Source organism: Leucopleurus acutus, assembly GCF_964270905.1.
Source record: "Leucopleurus acutus genome assembly, chromosome: 11".
NCBI classification, from domain to species: domain Eukaryota; kingdom Metazoa; phylum Chordata; class Mammalia; order Artiodactyla; family Delphinidae; genus Leucopleurus; species Leucopleurus acutus.
This window is the reverse complement of record NC_139152.1, coordinates 46,229,958-46,251,868: the sequence shown is the minus strand read 5'-3', so window position 1 is coordinate 46,251,868 and position 21,911 is coordinate 46,229,958. Positions and strand designations below refer to the sequence as shown.

The 21,911-nt window shown below is 39.4% G+C and overlaps 1 protein-coding gene across 16 annotated transcripts in view; it reads left to right on the top strand.

Annotated features, from left to right (window-relative positions):
* Positions 1 to 21,911, top strand: part of R3HDM2 (R3H domain containing 2) — a 149,484-nt gene that overhangs the window by 50,062 nt on the left and 77,511 nt on the right. The window contains exon 2 of one of the 16 annotated variants that reach the window (XM_082850404.1): positions 7,153 to 7,208. The exons of the other annotated variants lie outside the window; for them this stretch is intronic. The gene's annotated coding sequence lies outside the window, so the exon portion shown is untranslated. The remainder of the gene's footprint in view (positions 1 to 7,152; positions 7,209 to 21,911) is intronic. 16 annotated transcript variants of the gene reach the window in all.

Genomic DNA, 21,911 nt, shown 5'->3' with positions numbered 1-21,911 from the left:
TTCTTTCAGCTTTTGTATGTCTGAAAAGTTTTATTTATTTTAAATAAAAAAGTTTTATTTTATTTACTTTATTTTGCCTTCTTTTTTTTTTTTTCTTACGGTACGTGGGCCTTTCACTGCTGTGGCCTCTCCCGTTGCGGAGCACAGGCTCCGGACGTGCAGACCCAGTGGCCATGGCTCACGGGCTCAATCGCTCTGTGGCATGTGGGATCGTCCCGGACCGGGGCACAAACCCGTGTCCCCTGCATTGGCAGGCGGATTCTCAACCACTGTGCCACCAGGGAAGCCCTTGCCTTCATTTTTGAAAGATATTTTCTGTGAGTATAGAATTTTTGGTTGACAGTTTTTTTTTTCTTTCAGTCCTTTAAGATACCACTCCATTGTCTTCTGACTTGAATAGTTTCCAGCGAGAATTCTGTTGTTATCTTCATCTTTGTTCCTCTATAGATAATAAGTTCTTTTTCTCTGGCTTCTTTTTTTAAATTATTAATTTATTTTATTTGTTTATTTTTGGCTGCATTGCGTCTTTGTTGCTGCACACGGATTTTCTCTAGTTGCGGCGAGCAGGGGCTACTCTTTGTTGCAGTGCGCCGGCTTCTCATTGCGGTGGCTTCTCTTGTTGCAGAGCACAAGCTCTAGGTGCTCGGGCTTCAGTAGTTGTGGCATGTGGGCTCAGTAGTTGTGGCTCGTGGGCTCTAGAGCACAGGCTTAGTAGTGGTGGCACACGGGCTTAGTTGCTCCACGGCATGTGAGATCTTCCCGGACCAGGGCTCGAGCCCAGGTTCCCTGCATTGGCAGGCAGACTCTTAACCACTGCACCACCAGGGAAGCCCCTTCTCTGGCTACTTTTAAGATTTACTCTGTATTACTCATTTTAGGTAGTTTGGTAATAAGGTGTTTTGTTCTTTGAGCTTCTTGGATCTGTGTATTTATAGTTTTATTCCAATTTGGAAACTTTTAAGTTATTGGTTCTGTAATATTTTTTTCCTATCTCTTCTTTGGAGATACCACTGACACATGTATTAGGTAATTTGAAATTATTCCACAGTTCACTGGTAATTTGTTCATTTTATTTAGTTTTTTCCCCTGATGTATTCTGTTTAATCTGCTGTTAGTCTTACATAGTGTAGTTTTATCTCTAACATATCAGAGATTTTTTTACTTCTTCTAACATGCCTACTTTTTCCTTCAGATTTTTGCATATATGGAATACAGTTATAATAACTTTCTAAACATCTTTCTTTACTATTTCTATAATCTGATTGTTTCTCAGTCATTTATCTTAACTTTTCATTAGGAAATAAGTATAATTTATAAGAAGCTGCACATGTTCCATGTGTTTTTCACCCATTTTCTCCCAGTGGTAATGCTTGTATAATTATAGGACAATATCAAAACTAGGAAATTGATATTGGTACAGTCTTCAGAGTTTATTCATATCTGACCAGTTTTACATCTACTCCTGTGTGTGTGTGTGTGTGGTTCTATGGAATTTCATCATGTGTGAATTTGTATATCTACAGCCACCATCAAAGTACCGAACAGTTCTATTCAAACAAGAATTTTTCCTGTTGACCTTTTTTTTCTTTTGGCTGCACCACGCAGCATCTGGGATCTTAGTTCCCTGACCAAGGATCAAACCCGTGCCCCCTGCATTGGGAGCGTGGAGTCTTAACCACTGGACCACCAGCAAAGTCCTTGTTGCCCTTTTATAACCACTCCTATCCTACCTCCCTCCACCCCACTCATAAACTTGTAACCCTGGCAACCACTAATCTGTTCTCTAGCTCTATAATATTGTCATTTCAAAATGTTATTTAAATGGAATCATACAGTATATAACCCTTTAAGGTTGACTTTTTTTTGCCCCCACTGAGCATAATTCCCTTGAGGTTCATATAAGTTGTATATGTGTGTGTGTGTATCAATAGTTTGTACCCTTTTATTGCTGAGTAGTGTTCCATGGTATGGCTATCCCAAGTCTGTTTAAGCATTCACCTGTTGAAGGACTTCTGTATTGGTTCCAGTTTGGGGCTATTATGAGTAAAGCTACTGTGAATATTCACATACAGGTTTTTGTGTAAACATAAGTTTTTGTTTCTCTGGAATAAAGGTCCAAGAGTACAGTTGCTGTGTGGCATGGTAATTGAATATTTCATTTTATAAGAAACTGCCAGACTTTCTTCTAGAGTGGCTTTGCCATGTTACATTCCTACCAGCTATGTATGAGTGATTTAGTTTCTTTGCATCCTTGCCAACATTTGGTATCGACAGTTTTTTTGTTTTTTTTCGGTTTTTCTGGCCATGCTGTGCAGCTTGTGGGATTTTAGTTCCCTGACCAGTGAATGAACCCAGGCCCTTGCCAGTGAGAGCACGGAATCCTAACCACTGGACCACCAGGGAATTCCAAACAGTATTTTTTATTTTAGCCATTATGATAGGTATGCAGTGATAGCTCATTGTGGTTTTTATTTGTATTTCTGTAATGACTAATGATTTTGAATATGTCTGTTCATGTCTTTTGCCCATTTTCTTTTTATTTATTTAATTAATTAATTAATTAATTTTTGGCTACGTTGGGTCTTCGTTGCTGCACGGGCTTTCTCTAGTTGCGGCACGGGCTTTCTCTAGTTGCGGCAAGCAGGAGCTACTCTTCGCTGTGGTGCGTGGGCTCCTGCTCATTGTGGTGACTTCTCTTGTTGTGGAGCACCAGCTCTAGGCGCGCACGCAGGCTCAGTAGTTGTGGCGCATGGGCTTCGTTGCTCCGCGGCATGTGGGATCTTCCTGGACCAGGGCTCGAACCCATGTCCCCTGCATTGACAGGTGTATTCTTAACCACTGCGCCACCAGAGAAGCTGCACTGCCTTTTTTTTTAAAATTTATTTATTTAATTTATTTTATTTTTGGCTGTGTTGGGTCTTTGTTGCTGCGCGCGGGCTTTCTCTGTTGCGTTGAGCGGGGGATACTCTTTGTTGCGGTGTGTGGGCTTCTCACTGCTGTGGCTTCTCTTGTTGTGGAGCACGGGCTCTAGGTGCGCGGGCTTCAGTAGTTGTGGTGCACGGGCTTCAGTAGCTGTGGCTTGAAGGCTCTAGAGCGCAGGCTCAGTAGTTGTGGCGCACGGGCTTAGTTGCTCCGCGGCATGTGGAATCTTCCCGGACCAGGGCTCAAACCCATGTCCCCTGAATTGGCAGGCGGATTCTTAACCCACTGTGCCACCAGGGAAGCCCTGCTCTGCCTATTTTCTATTTGGATTGTTTGTTTCTTTACTGTTGAGTTTTGAGAATTCTTTATATATTCTGTATACAAGTCTTTTGTTGGATATGTGATTTGCAGATATTTCTCCATTCTGTGGCTTACTCTCTTCTATGAGCTCTAGACTCCTTTGCTCTCTCAGACTTTCACTCCTGTGTTCTCCAGTTAGGGAGCATGTTGGAGCATGCCTAGGTTCCCCTTAGACTCCCTCTTTTGACATTTTTTGGAAACTCTCCCTAGGCATTAAACTTTGGTAATCATAGAGCTTACCTTATTTGTTTCCCATCTCTGAGGAATCATTGTCCTTCATTGCATGTTGTCCAGTGTCTTAAACACCGGTGTTTCACACATTTGTCTGGTTTTTTTTATTGTTTCTTCCAGGAAGATAAATATCATCCCTGTTATTCCAAGTTAGTCAGAAGTGAGATCCCCACCCCAACCCCCAGAGTTTTCAATAACATTAGAAACATCCACTGTTATTAACTACTGTCCCAAAATTCCTTCCTTTCTTAAGTTGTTTTAAAAAAAGGGTGGGGTGGGGGGTGAGGTGGGAATGGAGGCTAAATATAACTCAGACAAAAAGATACTTCTGATGTCCTTCAGTGTCTCTTGAAGCCCTGCTACTTTCGGAGGTTTGCCAATCAATCAGATAGATACAGGCTTAGAGCTAGAAATAGGTCAGCTACCATAGCACACAATGATGGTGGGAAAAGATTTTTGTGACAGCTTGTGTGTGATGATATATCCTTTCCTGTTCAGGATTCTCTTTGAATTTAAGGCTAGATTCTGGGTGTTTTCAAATGCCTTTTCTCTATTCTTATCTTTATAGTCCTTTCCTTAAAAGAATAACCATATTTTTAAAATTACATTTTCCTTTATTTAAAGGGTAGAGTTAACCAGTTAAAGCAGCCTTTTCCAGCCTAGGTACATCTAGCTAGGTAATTCTCCTTTGACCTTTATTATTAGTTTTGGAGCTTATCTCAGAGTTAATGGTGATTTAATATGTATACAAGTGTTTCTTAAAGATTTCTCTCTGCATTTCAAAGCTGTGCTCATCTATGTAAAAATTTAGAGAGATAAGTATTGCCACAGGATCACGTGGCTAGTAGCTGTCAAACACTTGAAGAAAATATTTCTTTGGAGTTATTTTGTGGAATTAGGACACATTTCAGTAATTAGGTAACTGAGCTCTGGGAATCTGCTAGAGCCACCTTTAGAATAGAGCTGCCTCTGCTTATGCTAGTCTCATCAGGAAAGTTTTATTTCTATTCCCAGTCTATTGTTTCTGCTGATGAACAAGGGCATAGCTTGGTATATTATTAGTCAGCTGTTTTTCAGCAGTGTGTATCATGATGCCTCGCACAGAATGGTTACTCACAGAGTATTTGTTGCGTGAATGAATGAATGCCTCTTCCTTGAGTCACTGCTTCAGTCAGTTCCCTTCATATATTTCATCCAGGATCTCTCTTTTCTTTCCATCTCTATCCTTTTGGTTATTTTTTTGTTTGCATTTCCTCCAGAGGGTAAACAAAGAAGGCGAAGAAGATGAACCTGAAATCATTTCATTCTTTATGAGTAACTCGGATAAGAAAAAAGTATTGTATGAGAAGAAATTGAAACTCCTGGCTAAAATGAGAGTTTTGAGTTAATACTGGATTTCATTTATCTTTTCTGTCTTTTCCTGGCATTACTAATGATGGATTGGTGTTCTGCTTTTCTTCAAAGCCCTGAACAGCTTTCTCTTCAATTATATAGCTAGTGATATGCTCCTTTAGTTTTCATTTTTATTTCTAATTTTTCTTACTTTCCCTCTGTATGGAGTTCTCTTCTTCTTCTTTATTCCTTAAATATTGGTGTGTCCTGAGGCCTATGCTTACCTCTCTAGTCTTTTCTGCGGTTAATCTGACATTGTTCTCACCATGCACTCTCCTTTTAAAATCCAAGGTTTTGACTTCTGTCACAGTTTGGTGACAGTTTGGTGACAGTTTGGTCTAGATATCCAGTTCCATCAGTGTAACTGCCTGTTGGGCACTTTGATTATGTCAGCTTGTGGGCACATCACATTTACCATGTTTTAAACAGAACTTTATTATCTTTTCTTTTTCCAAACTGGTTTCTCCTTTAGTATTCGTATCTCAGTGGTGGAAATGTCTACCCCAATTGTTCTCAAACTTTTTGGTATCATAATCTCTTTGTACTCTTAAAAATTACTGAGGCCTCCAAAAGAGCTTTTGTTTTATGTAGGTTATAACTATCAATATTAATGTGTTAGAAATTAAAACTGAGAAATTTAAAAAACATTAATTCATTTAAAAATGATAATAAATCCATTATATGTTAACGTAAAAGTGAATTTAAAAAAACTTATTTCCCATAGCAACAGCAACAAAATTTATGAGAAATGTGTCATTGTTTTTAATTTTTGCAAATAATTTAGTGTTGGGGTTAATAGAATACAGATGAATTCTCGTATCTGCCTTTCATTCAGTTAGTTGTGATATTACATGTCATGTAGCTTCTGGAAAATGCTCTTGTGTATCTTTGAGGGCATGAGAGTGAAAAGGGTGAATAAGGTCTTAGCATTATTATAAAAATGGTTTTGACCTTGCATATCCCATGAAAAAGTCTTGGAAATTCCCAGGGGTCCCAGGCCACACTTTGGTTAACTCCTTTTCTCTCTGGTTGCCTGGGTGTTCTCTTAGACTTCTCTTCTCCCAACCATCACACATATCTCCTGTGTCACCAAGTCTTAATGATTCTACCTCCTTAATGCCTCTTGGGTCAGAGTCCCCTCATTCTACAGCCAGGATGCTTATCTCATATTTTCCCTACTTGGTATCTCTGCCTCTATTTTATCTTCTTTCTAACCCATCCACATTGTAGCAAAAGTAATCTTTCTAAAATAGAAATATGATCATGTAACTACTTTCTGAAAGTCCTTTACAAGTTTCCCATTGCTTTAGTTAGTACACAAGATGTTTTATGATCCTGTTTCCACTAACCTCTAGTTTCTTCTTCAAACACTTTTCTGTGAGTACCTTATACTATAGCTTTCTTTACGCAATATTTGCAGTTCTGAGAAAGCATCATGGTGACCCATACATCTGTGTTAGTGATACTGTTGGGTTCACACTATGTTCCTGACACTGTTCTAAGTACTTTACATATATTATCTCATTTAATCTTTACACAGTCTTCCAAAAGAAGTACTTTTACCATTTTCTTTTGTAGATGAGGAAACTGGGATTTAAAGAGATGAAGTAACTTTCCTCAAATCATCCACTTGTTATATATGGAATCTAAGTCTGTTTCTCCACTTCTCTATTTGGCTAAATACTGTTTGTCCTTGAGGATTATTAGGCTTAAGCATCCCCTCCTTCTGGAAGCATTTCCTCCAGTGTGATTTAGATGACTGTTCCTTCTATTTCCATTTAACCTTGTGAGCAGCTCTAGCTAGCATTTACGTATTAGAATTTACTTACTTGTCTCCTGCACCATTGATTTTCCTGGTAGGTACAGGAAGGGAACTTCATTCCTCTGGCACAGGAAAATTAGTCTGCATCCCAGAATATTTATTTCTAAAAGGAAAATGCATGTTGAGGGCCTTAAAACCTAATGTCACTCTGGACCTACTTATTCTGTTCATTCTATGTAAGCAAAGCCCTCAGTTTCAGAGAAACTATAAAACAGATAATAATATTTGTATATTAATTCTTCCAAATTTAAAAAATAGTATCCCTGATCTTGTATTGGTTTAGAGGAGACTAAATAACAACAACAAAATAATAGCTAACATTTATTTAAAATATTTTCCATGTATCTAAGCATTTTACCTGTATATTAACTCAATTTAATATTTACAACCCCATGAGATAGTTATTATTAACCTTTGTTTTACAGATAAGGGAAACTGAGGCACCAAGAGGTTAAGTAACTTATCCAAGATCACACAGCTTGTAAGTGGCAGGTGGGGAAATCAAATCTCTAAAAACTATACTGTGCAGAATACTGAATCTTTTTTTACCCAGGATCCCATATTTATAGTCTTTGTTAGGATAAAGGTAAGTGAGGATTAGAGGTAAAATTATATGGCACAACTCTAGTGTTGTGATCTTATAGAAAAAGATGATTTACTATAGATTTTTTAAAATGTATTTTCTTTTAAAACACCATCTTTTTAGTACGAATGAAAGGATCTTTCAATGTTATCCTTATTACGAAATTAATATCATAGTTCTGAGCTTCCTGCCCAATTAATTCCTACTTTCCCAGTGAATAATAGCAACAAAAAGTTTCACATTTTAGTTGAGACTTAGGAAGCTGATAATCATTTTTATTCTCCTAGCAAGTTACATTGGTTAATTCCAGAATCCTGTTTTCTTTATTTGTTAGATACATCTGCCCTCCCCCCATCCCTTAAGCATTGCTGTGGATGTTTAATTTTGAGAATGCTAATTAGCTTTAGTAATTACACGCCTTGAGTCATGTCTAGACATTTATAGGTTTGTATTTTTGGTCTAGAATAGGATGTGTTGGAACTTTTTGGCTTTTGTGTCTTTCTTTTTTTTTTTTTTTTTTTTTTTTTTTTTTGCGGTACGCGGGCCTCTCACTGTTGTGGCCTCTCCCGTTGCGGAGCGCAGGCTCAGCGGCCATGGCTCACGGGCCCAGCCGCTCCGCGGCACGCGGGATCCTCCCGGACCGGGGCACAAACCCGCGTCCCCTGCATCGGCAGGCGGACCCTCAACCACTGCGCCACCAGGGAAGCCCAGGACACCAGTTTTAAGGATGACTGTCCAGCCATACTATTCATCAGACCCCATACTTGAAGCATTCTTGAGTAGGTTGAAACCTGCACAGTCCACATGAACCCATGACCTTAACTATCCTCATCTAATTATAAATTTTTTTTTGTTTTTTGTTTTTTTAATTTTTGGCCGCGGGGTCTTAGTTCCCCCACCAGTGATGGAACCCCGGGCCTCAGCAGTGAAAGTGCTGTGTCCTAACCACTGGACCGCCAGGGAAGTCCCAAATTCATCGATTTTATCAGACTTGGAGTTTAATTTAAATATGGAAAGAACATAATCATGGCTTCTGTTCAGTTTTCAAGGTACCCTTTTTGTTAACAGGTGAGAGTCTTATGTTTGCATGTGTTGCGTGATCAGCTCTGTTAGGGGTGGAAAACTGAATAGTAAAATCTTGAGTGCTATGTACCCTCAGTACTAGGGGCATAATTAGTAAGTCTAAATTGATGTTAGACCTAGAATATAATGGTGTGAAAAACAGAATTTTAACACCCCTTCTAATTTTTTTCTAAAAAACATGTCTTCCCTATGTCATTTGGATTTGCTTTTTTTATGGTACCTACTGTTGCCAAATAGTACTATTGTTTATTACCTTTCTTGTTACCAAATTTGCCAAGTTCCTGAAAAATACTTGTTTTTTGAAAAAACAAATTAGAATTCTGGATCTCTTTTGAGTGACAGTTTCAGCAGCATCCTGTATTGCAAAGGGCTTGGGAATTTGTTGACATACGTCTATTTTCTCTGACTCCCAACTCCTCCATCTAGGCTTTATAGTCTATTTTTAAGTCTTGCTGCTGTGCTCTATATTGCGGGAGCTCTTTTCCTGAATTATTTATCATTGTGTGGAGCTGAATGGAGCAGTATGTTGTTTCACCACTGCTCATTAGAACCCGTGTGTCTGTCTTCAACTTGGTTGACAGATTTGGTTCATGTTAAATCCCACTGGTCCATCCTCGCAAGGCTGCAAGGCAGTGTGGGAACAGGCCACAATCTGTGATACATTGTAAGATCATTCAGGCTTTTAGATTATTGTTATTTTGTTTTGGCAGCAGTGGGAAAGATAGAAGCTATGCAATGTTCTTTCCTTAGTCTCTGCTCAAAGGTAGAGATTGTTATGCTGATTTTTGTGATGAAGCTTATTTTATGTTTTTTTTTCTTTTTCCCCGCCCGTCATCCCTCCCTCCTTCCCTCTATTTTATGTTTTTATAGTTGTATTTTCAGGAAAGATGAGGGAGGAATCCCTACAAAAAGCACAGCATTAAATCAAGATTCAAATTTAGTTATAAATATGACCCAGATACTTAGGGGCACTTTGAAATTCTCTGGTCTTGGGGTATGGGTTTTGGGGAATTTGTTTGTTTTGTTTGGGAATATTTCTTTTCATTGCCTATTCTTTCACCGTCTTACAGATTGTAGGCTTGGAAGAAGGATGGCAAATCTAAGAGTGAGGCAATTATTTTGAATATTTCTTCCCTTTTCTATTTTCCAGTGCATCAGAACTGATGTTTATCTTTTGTCTCCATCCAGTGTTTTTTCCTGCATCTTTTTTTTTTCTCTGATGTATGAGCACACTACTATATGTATATTCTTTACTTGTAAAAATGTTTTCCCCTTTCATATCATTGTAGGCAGAAGTAGGTGGCTGTCACTCACTTGGGCAGAAGAGTAATCTTGTTTGTCCCCACTGCCCTGTTGTCCATCTCTGAGTTTGCTTGTACCTTTTTAAAAAAAGTAATGGTATAGATTTGGTTTCCATTCTTGGAGTAATGATGAAATGCTTTTATATTTTGAACCAGAACAAGCATTTTGGCCTTCTGTTGCTGCTTTTGGTCAGTGCTACTGGCTGAGAAACTGGTATCTCACTGCTCAGTGATTCCAGTTTTTATCATTATCATTTCACTACCCTGTGATAGTGGTTCTCAGTTACATAAATCCCACATATCTCAGCAGAACCTAAGGACAGCCCCACTCACTGACTGTTTTCCTGACATTTCACTAAACTTTCTTTGGACTTTGTCAGCCAAGTTGAACTAAACTAAATTTACTGTCTTTCCCCTTGTGCTTTTGCTCTCCTCCAAGTTATCCTGACGCTCTTCTTTAGCAATACATTTCCAAGATTTCTTGAAAAATCCAGTGCAAAACTATGTCCTTTAGGAAACTTTCCATGGTTCAAACTACCCAACTCTTATTAATTTGTATGTACTCCTAGTTTTTGTAGTTATTGGGGCTTCTATTTTCAAGTTACTGATGATGTAAAGTATAGTCCCTGAACTCTAGGAGGTCTAATCTTAGGGGGGAATCAGAGATGAATGGACTTATTTTTCTAATTATTTTGAATTCCTTTGGTTTTAAATTTCACATATATATTTTTAAATTCCAGATTCCAATTGTAAGAGCAAGAGCAAGTGTCTTGTTTTCCATAGAAGAAATCTGATGAACTGTTCCTACTGCTCTCAGCATGTAGTAGACAGCCACCTGCCTTAACATGAGGCAGTCTCATTAGATAATAGGTATCAATATAGGGAAAGAGGGATCCTAAGTATTGGATATTCTCTCTTTTGAATCTTTTATAATGGTAAGAATACTAAGACTTTACAGTCTTACTTGGAATTATATTTTGGAGACTTAAATGACACAGATTACAGACTGAATGTCCAAAAGACATGCTTGGTTTCTGAAATAGCCATCCAAGTTTTGTCTGCATAACAAAGTTAGAGCCTACTTATTACTGGCGTGCTAGAAGGGTGGCTTACCTGAGCAAAAAGTCTATCCCTGACAGTCCTATGGTATAGCTGTGCATTCTTAATAGATTTGAGTTTGTATTAGTTTACTGTGAAAGTCTTTTAGGTGACATTCAAACCCAGAATTGCATATTATCTGCAGGGCTGTTAACCTCATTTCCAACCCCCCCTTGACACTTTGCATGAGAGTTGAGTTTACCTTAGAAATCTTATTTCAGATCTAGGGTCCCTGACCTTTCAAGAAATGGAGCTATGTTTCATTTTCCTGACGCTTCTTAGATCATTTGATGGTGTTAAGGTGCTAGGGTAGGGGTAGGGGGTAGGAGAGTGAGATTTGGTAGCTTGAAAGTTCCTGGGTGAAGACTAGGAGGAAAGCTACTTGAGGATACTTATTTGCTTAACCCTTCTATATGAAATCAATTTCCTGACCACTTATCCTGCCTTCTTAGCCCCACCACAGCCACATCAGCTGAGTTCTCATTCCCAGTGCTGCTAACTGTGTGCAGAGTTAGGGAATGGTCTCCAAGCCTGCCCTTACTTCTGGCACCAATTTCAGAGTTTGGGGGTCCCCAGGACCACTCTTGGGTTCAATAATTTGCTAGAAGAACTCGCAGAACTCACTAAAAGGTGTTCCACTCAAAGTTATGGTTTATTTCAGCAGAAGGATGAAGATTAAAATCAGCCAATAAAAGAGACGCATGATGCAGAGTCCAGGAGGGTTCAAAATGCTGAGCTTCTGGTTGTCCTCTCCCAGTGGAGTCATGGACAGCATTAACTCTTCCTGGCAATGATGCGTGACAATACACATAAACTACTGCCGATCCAAGAAGCTCACCCAAGCCTTGGTGTCCAGAGTTTTTACTGGGACTCCATCATCCCATAGATGTGGTTGATGGCCTATGTAGTCAACCTCAGTCTCCAGCCCCTCCTCAGATGGAGTTAATACTATGTGACAAAGTATTGTACAAAGTCCCCACCATAAATCACATTGTTAGGCTATCTGGCACAGCTCAAGGCCCCCCAGTGAACAAAGATTCTTATCAAGCAGGATATTGCAGCAGCTTAGGATTACTTCCAGAGTTCTAAAGGCAAAAACCAGAGTTCTTTTGGGCAAGGTTAAATTCTTTACGACATACTGTGCCTTAGGCCCAACCAAGAAAAAGGGGAAGGGAACTAGTTAAATTTTTAATTTTTTTTTTTGGCTGCATGGCACGTGGGATCTTAGTTCCCCGACCAGGGATCAAGCCATGCCCCTTGCAATGGAAGCGTGGAGTCCTAACCACTGGACCGCCATGGAAGTCCCTAGTTTAAATTTTTTGAACCACGTAGATTTATTTTCTGGTCAAAAAGTTAGATATATATAAATTGAATTTTTTTAAAAAGTAGGTGCAAGTTGATAGAGCTCCCAGGCACCTGAGAGAAGTAAATTCAGATCATCTCTGGTGGAACGTACCTCAACCCTAGCTTCAAAGAATTCCCAGAGATAGATTGCCAACAAATATGAGCTAATAATAATAATATCACAAGTAAACAAGTCACTGTGAGCAAGTGTCAGCAGAAGCAATTGATCCAGACCCACAGGAACTTCAGATATTGGGATTATTTGCTATCCAATGCAAAATAAGTATTTTTAATGAAATAGGAGTGTGACTAAAAACCATAATGAACAAAGAAGAGGAAAAAAGCAACACTGGTTCGTTTGTAAAATAAGCCATTAAATATTTTAGAAGTAAAAAAATATAATTCAAAGTTAAAAACTCAGTGCAAAAGAACTTGTACTTCTGGTCATGGTGGAATAACAAGAAGTTGATTTATGCCCCTGCCTTAAACAAATAACTGTACAAAATGTATTTTAGAAACTGCTTTCAGATATTGGACAAAGGGTAGCAGAGAACAGTGACACCTGAAAGAAGGGAAAAACAAACAAGTTGAGCCCTATCATGGCCCCACATTCCACCTAAAGAAAGTTTCCAGGCTACAGCAGCTAGATTGGGAAAGGATACCCAAGCAGAGCTGGCAGTCTCCCTGAATTGAGGAGACAGGGGTAAAAGTTCGGGGAAGCCAAGGCAGCTAGAATTTGTGGGCAGAGGGCTTCATAGGAAAGAGAGCAACAGAGATTTCCCGAGGTTTCCCCTGAACCTTCATGGTCCAGTACAGTAGCTACTAACCACATGTGGATATTTAAATAAAAATTCAGTTCCTCAGGTACAGTAACCACATTTCAAATGCTCAGTAGCCGTGATTTCATCACCACCGAAAGTTCTATTGGATTTTAACTGCCTTAGACTCTTTAGCTGTCAGTTCATGATTAATGAGGAAACTAACCCAAGGCCAGAAAAAGATCATTAGAAAGCATTAGTCGGAACTGGAATACAGGGCCATGAGTATTTTGTTTCCACTAGCCAGCACAGAAGCCACTCTGACATCTGGGACATTGAGTGGAGTCCTTAGAAGGGTATTGCCTTAGTAATGGTGCCAAATTAGCCACAGTTTAAAGGATTTTCCTAACAAAGCAGAAGAGCAAGCTTCAGAAGGATCAAATTGTTTTCAAGTCACTTATTGGTAGAACAAAGTTCAAAGTTAAAGAAATTTAAAGAAAAACTCTAGCAGCTAACAATGCAAAATTTACAATGTTTGGCATCCAATCACAAATTGTCAGGCCGTACAAAGAAGCAGAGAGTATAGTAAATATTGAGGAAAAAAACCTGTCAATAGAAATAATAGATGACAGACTTAGACAAGGATACTGTAGCCACTTTATTCCATAGGTTCAAAAAGCTAGAGGAAAGATTGCACATGTTAAGTAGAGACATGGAAGATATAAAAATAACTCAAATAAAACTCCTGAAGATGAAAATTGTAATGGCAGAAATGAAAAATATAGTGGACAGGATTAATAACAGATAGGCATTGCAGAAGAAAAAAATTAGTGAACTTGAAGGCATAGCAATAGAAGCATCCAAAATGAAATATAAGAAAAAGATTGAAAGTATAAATATACAGGGTTAAGAGAATAATGAGTGGTGGGACAACATCAGAGAGCCTAAGAATACATATAATTGGAGTCTCAGGAATGTGGGAGTGGGCACAGAAAAAATATTTGAAAAATAATGGCTGTATGTTTTCTAAATTTATTGAAAACTATAAACTCACAGATCCAAAAGCTCATTTAAGGTTTTCTCTTCACTGATTTTAAGCAGTTTGATTATGATATGCTTTGATATAGCTTTCTTCATGATCTTTTTGTTTTGGGTTCTTTGAGCTGCTTGGTTCTATGAGAACCCAAAACAGAAGAATCACGAAGAGAGCTGTACCAAGGCACACCTTAATCAAATTGCTCAAAACTAGTGAAGAGAGAGTCTTCAAAGCAGACAGGAACAAAACTAAAGACAAACCCCTCCCAAAACACTATATACAGAGGTGTTATGGGCTGAATTATATCCCCCCAAATTTGTATGTTGACGCTCTAACCACAGCACCTCAGAATGTGACTGTATTTGGAGAAAGGACCTTTAAAGAAAGGGCCCTAATCCAGTCTGACTGGTGTCCTTATAAGAAGAGGAAATATGGGCACTCAGAGGGACACCAGGGGCATGGAGGCACAGAGGAAAGACCGTCCGAGGACACAGTGAGAAGGTGGCCATCTGCAAGCCAAAGAGAGAGAGGCCTTAGGAGAAACCAAACCTGCTGACATCTTGATTTTGGAGTTCTAGCTTCCGGAACTGTGGGAAAACAGATTTCTGTTGTTTAAGCCTCCTAGTCTGTGGTGTTTTGTTATGGCAGCTCTAGCAGACTAATAAGGTAAGAAATACGGCAAAGTTTTCATCAGAACCATTGCACGCTATAAGATATGGGAGTGATAACAAATTTCTAAATGAAAAATATCTGTAAACCTTTGGAGTGATAACAAATTCCTAAATGAAAAAAACCTGTATACCTTAAATTGTATATGCAGCGAAAATACCTTTCAAAATTGAAGAGGATGGACTTCCCTGGTGGCGCAGTGTTTAAGAATCCGCCTGCCAATGCAGGGGACACGGGTTTGAGCCCTGGTCCAGGAAGATCCCACATGCCGCGGAGCAACTAAGCCCGTGTGCCGCAAACTACTGAGCCTGCACTCTAGAGCCCGTGAGCCACAACTACTGAGCCTGCATGACACAACTACTAAAGCCCGCGCGCCTAGAGCCCATGCTCCACAACAAGAGAAGCCACCGCAATGAGAAGCCTGCACACCGCAACAAAGTGAGTAGCCCCCACTCACCACAACTAGAGAAAGCCCGCGCGCAGCAACAAAGACCCAATGCAGCCAAAAATAAATAAATAAATAATAAATTTAAAAAAAAAATTGAAGAGGAATATGTGCAGAATGGGCAAATCTCCAGAGTCAGAAGATACATTCATGGTTGCTTGGGGCCAAGTATTGGGAGAAAATGGGAAGTTATTAATGATGCATATAGGGGTTTCTTTTTGGGGTGGTGAAATGTTCTAAAATTGATTTGACGATGGAAGCACAACTCTAAATATACTAAAAGTCGTTGAATTGTGCACTTTAAATGGGTGAATTGTATGCTATATGAATTATACAAAATACAAATAATGAAGATGAAATAAAGCCTTTTAAAAATATGCAAGAGCTGATAGAAGTAATCACCATCAAACTACCAGTATAAGAAATGTTAAAGGCAGGAGAAAAATATGCCAGTTGGAAATTTAGATCTATGTGAGAGAATGAAGAGGATCAGAAATCTATGTAGAAAATATTAGAGTTCTCATATTTGAAAAAGGTCACTTAAAAGATAATTGGCTATTTAAAACAAATAATAAAACTGTGTTGTGGGATTTATGACATATAGAAATAAAACGTGTGACAGCAATTGCCCAAAAGATTGGGAGAAGTGAAATAGAAGTATACTGTTCTAAGGTTCTTACAGCATGCAAAGTGGTATATTACTTGATGGTACACTGTGATAAGTTGAAGATGTATACCCTAAATCCTAAAAAAAACACTTTTAAAAAGAAAGCAGAGAGGTATAGTTAATAAGCCAGTAAAGGAGATAAAACTGAATCATAAAAATGCTTAATTAATATAAAGGATGTCCAAAAGGGGAAGATGAACAGACTGGACAAATAGAATACAAAAAGCAAGATGGTTGATTTTAATCCAACAATATCAATAATCACATTAAATGCAAATGACCTAAACACTATAATTAATAGGTGGAAATTATTAGATTTCATTTAAAAGCAAGACCTGATTGGGTGCTATCTACAAGAAACCCACTTTAAATATATTTAAAGACACAGACTAAAAGTACAGGGATGGGAGAAGATATATTATGCATACAGTAATCAGAAGAAAGCAGGAGTTACTATATTAATATTAGACAAAGTAGGTTTCAGAACAAGGATATTACCATAGATATAGAGAGGTATTTCATGATGGAAAGAGGATCAGTTCTTCAAGAGGACTAACAATTGCAAATATTTATGCATTCAATAACAACTTCAAAATACATAAAGCAAAAGTAATAAAACTGAAAGGAAAAATAGAGAATCCACTGGTATAGTTGGGTATTTCAACACTACTCTCTCAATAATTGATAGAACAGTAAGACAAAAAATCAGTAAATAACTTGACCTAGTTGACATTTATAGAACACTCCACTCAACAACATCATGATACATGTTTTCTAGTGTTCACATAATGTTTACTAAGGTAGACCATATTCTGGGCCATAAAAGTAGTTTCAATAAATTTATGATTTAAATTATACAAAATTGGGCTTCCCTGGTGGCGCAGTGGTTGAGAGTCTGCCTGCCGATGCAGGGGACGCAGGTTCGTGCCCCGGTCCGGGAAGATCCCATATGCCGCAGAGTGGCTGGGCCCGTGATCCATGGCCGCTGAGCCTGAGCGTCCGGAGCCTATGCTCCGCAACGGGAGAGGCCACAACAGTGAGAGGCCCACATACAATAAATAAATAAATAAATAATACAAAATACATTCTTTATCATAAAGGGAGTAAATTAGACAACAGTAATAGAAAAATATCTGGCAAATTCCCAAATATTTGGAAATTAGACACTGAATTAGATATAGTTCAAAGAAGAACAAGAGAAATTAGAAAAAAAATTTTAAAGAGTGAAAGTGAGAACACGACATAGCAAAATTTGTGGGATGCAGGACTTAAAAGGAAATTTATAGCATTAAATGCTTATATTAGAAAGTAAAAAGATCTAAAATCACTGACCGAAACTTCCACTTTAAGAAATTAGAAAAGCAAACTTAATTCCAATTAAACAGAGGAAAGGAAATTGTAAAGATCATAGCGAAAAATCAGGAAACAGGGACTTCCCTGGTGGCGCAGTGGTTGAGGATCTGCCTGCCAATGCAGGGGTCACAAGTTCGATCCCTGGTCAGGGAAGATCCCACATGCCGCCGAGCCCGTGAGCCACAACTACTGAAGCCCATGTGCTGCAACTACTGAAGCCCACACGCTCTAGAGCCCATGCTGCAACTACTGAAGCCTGCGTGCCTAGAGCCCGTGCTCTGTAGCAAGAGAAACGCACCGCAATGAAGAGTAGCCCCTGCTCACTGCAACTAGAGAAAGCCCGTGTACAGCAATGAAGACCCAACGCAGCCAAAAAAAAAAAAAAGAAAAAATCCGAAAACAAATAGAGAATATCAACGAATTCAAAAGCTGTTTTTTTAAAACAATTAACAAAATTGATAAACTTTTAGCCAGACTTAGAAAAGGAAGAGAGAGCACATTACCAATATCACAAATGAGAAATGGGACATTACTGATGTTTCTACAGCCGTCATAAAGATAATAATGAATACCACAAATCATTCTATGCCAGTAAATTTGACAATTTAGATTAAATGGACAAGTTCCTTAAAAGACATAAATTGCTAAAGCTCAATCAAAAAGAAACAGATAACCTGATATCTATTAGAGAAATTGAATTGTAGTTTAAAACTTTTCCACAGAGTAAGCTCCAGGAGGAGAGGGCTTCACTGCTGAGGTCTACCAACAATTTAAGGAAGAATTTATGTACCATTTCTACATAAACCTTTGAAAAACTCAGATGAGGAGGGAATACCTCCCAGCTCATTTTTTGAGCCAAACTTTACCCTGATACCAAAACCAAACACATAAGAAAACCACAGACCAACATCTGTTATGAACATAGATGAACAAAATTTTAGTAAATTGAAGCCAACAATTTATAAAAATGACAATACAGTATGACCAAGTAGGGTTTATCCCAGCAATTAAAGGTTGGTTTTGCATTCAAAATTCAAACGATGTCATTCACTGTATTAATAGACCAAAAAAGAAAATAACATACGCTTATCTGAAAAGAAATAGGAAAAGCATTTGAGAAAATTCAACTTCCATTTGTGTTAAAAATTCAACAGATTAGAAGGGAACTTCCTCAATATGATAGACGGCATCTTTTAAAAAAAAATTTTTTTTTAATTTACTCATGTGGCTGTGTTGGATCTTAGTTGCGGCATGCAGGATCTTAGTTGCGGCAGTGTGCGGGCTTCTCTCTAGTTGCGGCAGTATGCGGGCTTCTCTCTAGTTGTGGTGCACGGGCTCCAGAGTGTGCAGGGTCAGTTGCCTCGTGGCATGTGGGATCTTAGTTCCCTGACCAGGGATTGAACCCGCGTCCCCTGCATTGGAAGGCAGGTTCTTAACCAGTGGACCACCAGGGAAGGCATCTTTGAAGAACCTACAGTTAATACTATACTTAATGATGAAATACTGAATTCTTTGCTCCTAAGAACAAGAACAAGGTGTGAATGTTTGCTTTCACCACTTCTTTTCAATATAGTACTGGTGATTCTCGCCAGTGCAATAAAACTGTTTTCCCACTGCAGAGGACATCATCATGTATATAGGAAATCATAAGGAATTAAATTAAATTTAGGATGGTTGTAGGATACAAAGTCAGTATATGAAAATTGTATCTTTATATACTTGGAAGAGCAATCTGAATTGAATGAAACATACCATTTACAAATAACATAAAAATATGAAATTCTTAGGGCTCAATTTAACAAGACACATGTGATAGCTGTATACTGAAAAATACAAAACATTGCTTATGGATCAGACTCAATATTGTTAAGATTTCAGTTCTTCCCAGATCTATAGATTCAACACAATCCCAGTCAATTGATAGGCTGACTCTAAAACTTAACTGGAAACACAAAGGGTCTAAAATAGACAAAAGAAATTGGAAAATTAAAATCCAAATTGGAGGACTTTTACTACCTGATCTCAAGACTTATTATAAAGGTTTAGTAATTAAGATAGTGTGGTACTGGCGTGAAAGTAAACATATAGATCAATGGAAGAATATAGAAGTCCAGAAATAGATCCACACTTCTATGGTCAGTTGAGTTTTGATAGTTCCCAAAGCATTTCAGTGGGGAAAAGGTATCTTTTTAGTAAGTAGTCCTTAAATAATTAGATAACCATTGTAAGGGAGGAAAAATCTTTTTTCCTTCTACTCTTCTAGGTTCTCAGTTGGTTCTCACAAAAGACATATTAACAAGAGAAAAATACGTTCATTAACATGTGTATCTCATATATATGTGGGAGAAGCTCTTGAATCAGTAACTAAAAGGCTCAGTTAGAACTTAGGTTTATATAACTTAACAAAGGAACAATAAATTTTTAGAGATGTGACAAGACAAAGAAAAGGACCTTGAGTCTCTGGGGGTGGCAAATTGTGGGAAAGCAAACACTAGTTAGTGAAGATTGTTTTGTAGAGTCCTCTGGTGCCATCTCCAGACTGGTAAGGGTTGTCTCATGTGATTAACTTTTGTCTTCCCTGGTAGAGAGGGGAGGAGGACACCTTTGTAAATTTAACTCCTGCTTTTAGGCAAATACAGGGAGGGCGGAGAGCTTTTCTTGCATCTGTTTTTCAATTGCCTTCTCCTCAAAATAATCCTTAGAAGTGGCACATTGAGGGGTGGCAAATTCTGCTACCTTTCACCACATTAAAAAAAAACAAAAAAACATACAAAAAATTCTAACCTTAATTGACACCATCAAAAAATTAACTCAAAATGGATTATAGACTTATATGTAAGGGCTAAAACTATTAAATTCTAGAAGAAAACATCTGAGAAAATCATTGTTTTCATAGATTAGGCAAAGATTTCATAAGATGAACACAAAGTATTAAAAATTTGGTAAGTTTGGGCTTCCCTGGTGGCGCAGTGGTTGAGAGTCCGCCTGCTGATGCAGGGGACACGGGTTCGTGCCCTGGTCCGGGAGGATCCCACATGCCGTGGAGCGGCTGGGCCCGTGAGCCATGGCCGCTGAGCCTGCGCATCCGGAGCCTGTGCTCCGCAACGGGAGAGGCCACAACAGTGAGAGGCCTGCGTACCACAAAAAAAAAAAAAAAAATTTGGTAAGTTTTATTTCATCAAAATAAAATTTCTCTTTTAAAGACAATGGTGAAGAAAATGAAAGGACAAGTCACAGACTGACAGTAAATATAAGTTTAAGAAAGTACTGGGACTTCCCTGGTGGTCCAGTGGTAAAAATCCACTTTCCAATGCAGGGGACGCGGGCTTGAGCCCTAATCCGGGAAGATCTCACATGCTGTGGGGCAACTAAGCCTGCACGCCACAACTACTGAGCCCGCGCACCTCAACTAGAGAGCCTGCGTGCCGAAAACTACACAGCCCACACGCCCTGGAGCCCACGCGTCACAACTAGAGAGAGAAAAACCCGTACGCCGCAACTAGAGAGAAGCCCACAGACTGCAACTCCCACATGCCGCAACAAAGATCCTGCGTGCTGCGACTAAGGCCCAATGCAGCCAAAAACAAAAACAAAAGGAAAGTACTTGTCTACAGCCATACCACCCTGAACGCATCGATCTTATCTATAAGAAAGTATTTGTATATAGAATATATGAAGAGCTCTCATAACTCAACAGTAAGAGAACCCAATTAAAAAACAGGCAAGAGATGTGAACACTTTGCCGTAGAAGTTACGGGGTTGGCAAATAAGCCCAAGGAAAGATGTTCAACATGAGGGCTTCCCTGGTGGGGCAGTGGTTAAGAATCCACCTGCCAATGCAGGGGACATGGGTTCAAGCCCTGGCCCGGGAAGATCCCACATGCCATGGAGCAACTAAGCCCTTGCACCACAACTACTGAGCCTGCATGCCACAACTACTGAATCCCACGCGCCTAGAGCCCATGCTCAAGAGAAGCCACTGCAATGAGAAGCCCGCGCACTGCAGCGAAGAGTAGCCCCCACTCACCGCAACCAGAGAAAGCCTGCGCACAACAACAAAGACCCAACACAGCCAAAAATAAAAATAAATAAATCAAAAAAAGTTCAACAAGAGTCATGAGGGAAATGCAAATTAAAATCACAAGATACCACCACATAACTATTGTTAGCATGACTAATCTTAAAAAAGTATGACTGGGGACTTCCCTGGCGCCACAGTGGATAAGGATCCGCCTGCCAGTGCAGGGGACACAGGTTCGAGCCCTGGTCTGGGAAGATCCCACATGCCTTGGAGCAACTAAACCCATGCGCCACAACTGCTGAGCCCGCGTGCTGCAATTGCTGAAGCCTGCGTGCCTAGTGCCCATGCTCCACAAAAAGAGACGTCACCACAATGAGAAGCCCGCGCACCACAGCCAAGAGTAGCCCCCACTCGCCGCAACAAGAGAGAAAAACCCACACGCAGCAATGAAGACCCAACACAGCCAAAAAATAAATAAATTTTTAAAAAGGGGGCTTCCCTGGTGGTGCAGTGGTTAAGAATCCACCTGCCAATGCAGGGGACACGGGTTTGAGCCCTGGTCCGGGAAGATCCCACATGCAGTGGAGCAACTAAGCCCGCGAGCCACAACTACTGAAGCCCGTGGTGCCACAACTACTGAAGCCCGTGTGCCACAACTACTGAAGCCTGTATGCCTGGAGCCTGTGCTCCGCAACAAAGAGAAGCCACCGCAATGAGAAACCTACATGCCACAGGAAAGAGTAGCCCCCACTTTCTGCAACTAGAGAAAGCCCGTGTGCAGCAACGAAGACCCAATGCAGCCAAAAATAAATTTATTTAAAAAAAA